This window comes from Schistocerca piceifrons, chromosome X (assembly GCF_021461385.2).
Source record: "Schistocerca piceifrons isolate TAMUIC-IGC-003096 chromosome X, iqSchPice1.1, whole genome shotgun sequence".
NCBI lineage: Eukaryota > Metazoa > Arthropoda > Insecta > Orthoptera > Acrididae > Schistocerca > Schistocerca piceifrons.
In genome coordinates this window covers 382,982,070-382,986,472 of record NC_060149.1, presented here as the reverse complement: position 1 = coordinate 382,986,472, position 4,403 = coordinate 382,982,070, and the positions used below count along the sequence as shown (strand labels likewise).

The 4,403-nt window shown below is 41.6% G+C and overlaps 1 non-coding gene across 1 annotated transcript; it reads right to left on the bottom strand.

The window, feature by feature from the left end:
* Nucleotides 1-3,544: 3,544 nt before the first annotated feature.
* Nucleotides 3,545-3,628, bottom strand: Trnas-gga. Its single transcript is given in 2 exon segments — nucleotides 3,545-3,579; nucleotides 3,589-3,628. It is a non-coding gene; the product is annotated as a tRNA-Ser (tRNA).
* Between the last annotated feature and the right edge of the window lie 775 nt (nucleotides 3,629-4,403).

Genomic DNA, 4,403 nt, shown 5'->3' with positions numbered 1-4,403 from the left:
GCTCAGAAAATGACTGTTAAATGCTGCACATATATCTCATTTTCAGTAACCTAAATATTTTTACTATGAACTGACTTTATATAATCGACTTTGTGCTGCTGACCAGACACTTCCTTCATAACTGACCATATCGTTTTAATTTTGTACTATGAATTAGCTATTCTGTTTGCATACCATGTACTCTTTGCCTTCCTAATAACATTTTAAGCACCTTACAGTACTGTTTGTAATGGACTACTGTAGCTTGATTGTGACTACTTCTAACATTTTTATACAATTCCCACTTTGTTCTACATGATATCCTCATCCCACTAGTCAACCACCCAGGCTGCCTATTACTACTAGTACCCCGTTTAGAATGTTCTAATGGAAAGCATTTCTCAAAGAACATGAGAAATATGTTAAGGAAAGCATTATATTTGTCATCTATGTTATCGGCACTGTAAACATCCTGCCATTCTTATTCCCTGACAAGGTTTAAAAAAGTCTCTATTGGTTTTGGATTAACTTTCCTACGCAGTTTGTAATTACATGTGACAGTTGTTTGAGTACAAATGATTTTTAGTGTTAAAATTTGTGCATCATGGTCTGAAAGGCCATTCACCATTTTGCTAACAGAATGTCCATCTAGTAACGAAGAGTGAATAAAAATATTGTCTACAGCTGTGCTACTGTTCCCCTGCACCCTAGTTGGAAAAAACACAGTCTGCATCACATCACACGAAATTAGATCTACCAAAATCCTTTTTCTTGCACCATCATATACAAAATTTATATTGAAGTCACCACATATAACTAATTTTTGATACTTCCTACAAAGTGAATCAAGAACCCTCTCTAGCTTGAGCAGAAATACTCTGAAGTCAGATTCAGGGGACCTATAAACAACAAAAATTACAAGTTTAGTTACACTAAATTCAACTGCCCCTGCACAACATTCAACCACCTGCAAGGAACTCCTTGAAAAACAGCCAGCTAATCTGTATCCTGGTAAAGGAAGCCTCTGAAATAACAAATTATTTAAGTGGTGCTTCGACATACAAATAATTTCAGAGTTCACTAAGTTTATCTCTAATACCTCTTATATTTTGCTGAAGTATGCTAATTCCTTCTCTACTTGGAAACATGACATCCTGTGAAGATGAGTCCTTAGCTAGAGGGACTTCCTCTAAGTGGTATACCTATCAGCTGACTTCAATCTAAAAAAGGTGCAGCTCTAACACCAAGAGATTTGAGTGTGCACGGAGGCTTTCCGGCAGTCGTTCTTCCCGCGAACCATACGCGACTGGAACAGGAAATAGAGGTAATGACAGTGGCACGTAAAGTGCCCTCTGCCACACACCGTTGGGTGCCTTGTGGAGTATAAATGTAGATGTAGATGTAGATGTACTACAGGAATTTTTCCATGAGTGATCCCACCACTACCCACTACACTGTCATCTATAAGCTTTGATAGCCACCCCTCCCTATACCTATTGAGGTGCAGGCCATGCCTAGTGAAACCCAACCTACTGATAAACCGAACTGGCACCACTGAAATGTGACCCGTACCCTCTGCCATCAGCTTTTCCAGCCCTTTTCCTGCCCTATCAAGACTGTTCCCTGCTCCACCCACTATTACTACCTGACCCTCCTTCATAAAATTCCTACATAACTCCCATACGTAGATTAAAACTGAAGAAACTGCAAAAAGGTGGGAATTTAAGGATATGGGACCTGGATAAACTGAAAGAACCAGAGATTGTAGAGAGTTTCAGGGAGAGCATAAGGAAACAATTGACAGGAATGGGGGAAAGAAATACAGTAGAAGAAGAATGGGCAGCTTTGAGGGATGAAGTAGCGAAGGCAGCAGAGGATCAAGTAGGTAAAAAGACGAGGGCTAGTAGAAATCCTTGGGTAACAGAAGAAATACTGAATTTAATTGATGAAAGGAGAAAATATAAAAATGCAGTAAATGAAGCAGGCAAAAAGGAATACAAACGTCTCAAAAATGAGATCGACAGGAAGTGCAAAATGGCTAAGCAGGGATGGCTAGAGGACAAATGTAAGGATGTAGAGGCCTATCTCACTAGAGGTAAGATAGATACTGCCTACAGGAAAATTAAAGAGACCTTTGGAGATAAGAGAACGACTTGTATGAATATCAAGAGCTCAGACGGAAACCCAGTTCTAAGCAAAGAAGGGAAAGCAGAAAGGTGGAAGGAGTATATAGAGGGTCCATACAAGGGCGATGTACTTGAGGACAATATTATGGAAATGGAAGAGGATGTAGATGAAGATGAAATGGGAGATAAGATACTGCGTGAAGAGTTTGACAGAGCACTGAAAGACCTGAGTCGAAACAAGGCCCCCGGAGTAGACAACATTCCATTGGAACTACTGACGTCCTTGGGAGAGCCAGTCCTGACAAAACTCTACCATCTGGTGAGCAAGATGTATGAAACAGGCGAAATACCCTCAGACTTCAAGAAGAATATAATAATTCCAATCCCAAAGAAAGCAGGTGTTGACAGATGTGAAAATTACCGAACTATCAGTTTAATAAGTCACAGCTGCAAAATACTAACACGAATTCTTTACAGACGAATGGAAAAACTAGTAGAAGCCGACCTCGGGGAAGATCAGTTTGGATTCCGTAGAAACACTGGAACACGTGAGGCAATACTGACCTTACGACTTATCTTAGAAGAAAGATTAAGGAAAGGCAAACCTACGTTTCTAGCATTTGTAGACTTAGAGAAAGCTTTTGACAATGTTGACTGGAATACTCTCTTTCAAATTCTAAAGGTGGCAGGGGTAAAATACAGGGAGCGAAAGGCTATTTACAATTTGTACAGAAACCAGTTGGCAGTTATAAGAGTCGAGGGACGTTAAAGGGAAGCAGTGGTTGGGAAGGGAGTAAGACAGGGTTGTAGCCTCTTCCCGATGTTGTTCAATCTGTATATTGAGCAAGCAGTAAAGGAAACAAAAGAAAAATTCGGAGTAGGTATTAAAATTCATGGAGAAGAAATAAAAACTTCGAGGTTCGCCGATGACATTGTAATTCTGTCAGAGACAGCAAAGGACTTGGAAGAGCAGTTGAATGGAATGGACAGTGTCTTGAAAGGAGGATATAAGATGAACATCAACAAAAGCAAAACGAGGATAATGGAATGTAGTCGAATTAAGTCGGGTGATGCTGAGGGAATTAGATTAGGAAATGAGACACTTAAAGTAGTAAAGGAGTTTTGCTATTAGGGGAGCAAAATAACTGATGATGGTCGAAGTAGAGAGGATATAAAATGTAGACTGGCAATGGCAAGGAAAGCGTTTCTGAAGAAGAGAAATTTGTTAACATCGAGTATAGATTTAAGTGTCAGGAAGTCATTTCTGAAAGTATTTGTATGGAGTGTAGCCATGTATGGAAGTGAAACATGGACGATACATAGTTTGGACAAGAGGAGATTGGCTCTGAGCACTATGGGACTCAACTGCTGTGGTCATAAGTCCCCTAGAACTTGGAACTACTTAAACCTAACTAACCTAAGGACATCACACACATCCATGCCCGAGGCAGGATTCGAACCTGCGACCGTAGCGGTCGTGCAGTTCCAGACTGTAGCGCCTTTGACCGCTCGGCCACTCAGGCCGGCGACAAGAAGAGAATAGAAGCTTTCGAAATGTGGTGCTACAGAAGAATGCTGAAGATTAGATGGGTAGATCACGTAACTAATGAGGAAGTATTGAATAGTATTGGGGAGAAGAGAAGTTTGTGACACAACTTGACCAGAAGAAGGGATCGGTTGGTAGGACATGTTCTGAGGCAGCAAGGGATCACCAATTTAGTACTGGAGGGCAGCGTGGAGGGTAAAAATCGTAGAGGGAGACCAAGAGATGAATACACTAAGTAGATTCAGAAGGATGTAGGTTGCAGTAGGTACTGGGAGATGAGAAAGCTTGCACAGGATAGAGTAGCATGGAGAGCTGCATCAAACCAGTCTCAGGACTGAAGACCACAACAACAACACAACTCCCATATGCTGTCAGTCACTAGGGTTCACAATGCTGATGACCTGGTACTCACTCCCCAACACTTGCTGCAATTGCTGGCCCACACCTCTACCATGCGAACTACCTAGCAGCAGAACCCTCTTCCTTCTGTTAGACTGTTCAACTGATCTAGGCCACCTAACTGCTGAGGACTGCTGCATGTTCCCTACATCTACAGCTAGAAGAGGCTCCTCTCCACTCAACTCTCACAGTTGGTCAAATCTATTGCATAAACGCAAAGTATAACTGTCTGAATACCTCCTCCTCCTAGCTGCCTTCTTCACAACTGCCAGTTCCCATTCCCCATCACCCTTCACCCTCCTCAACCTATCTAGTTCCTCCTTTTCGCGTTGTAACAGCACCTGAAGAGCACA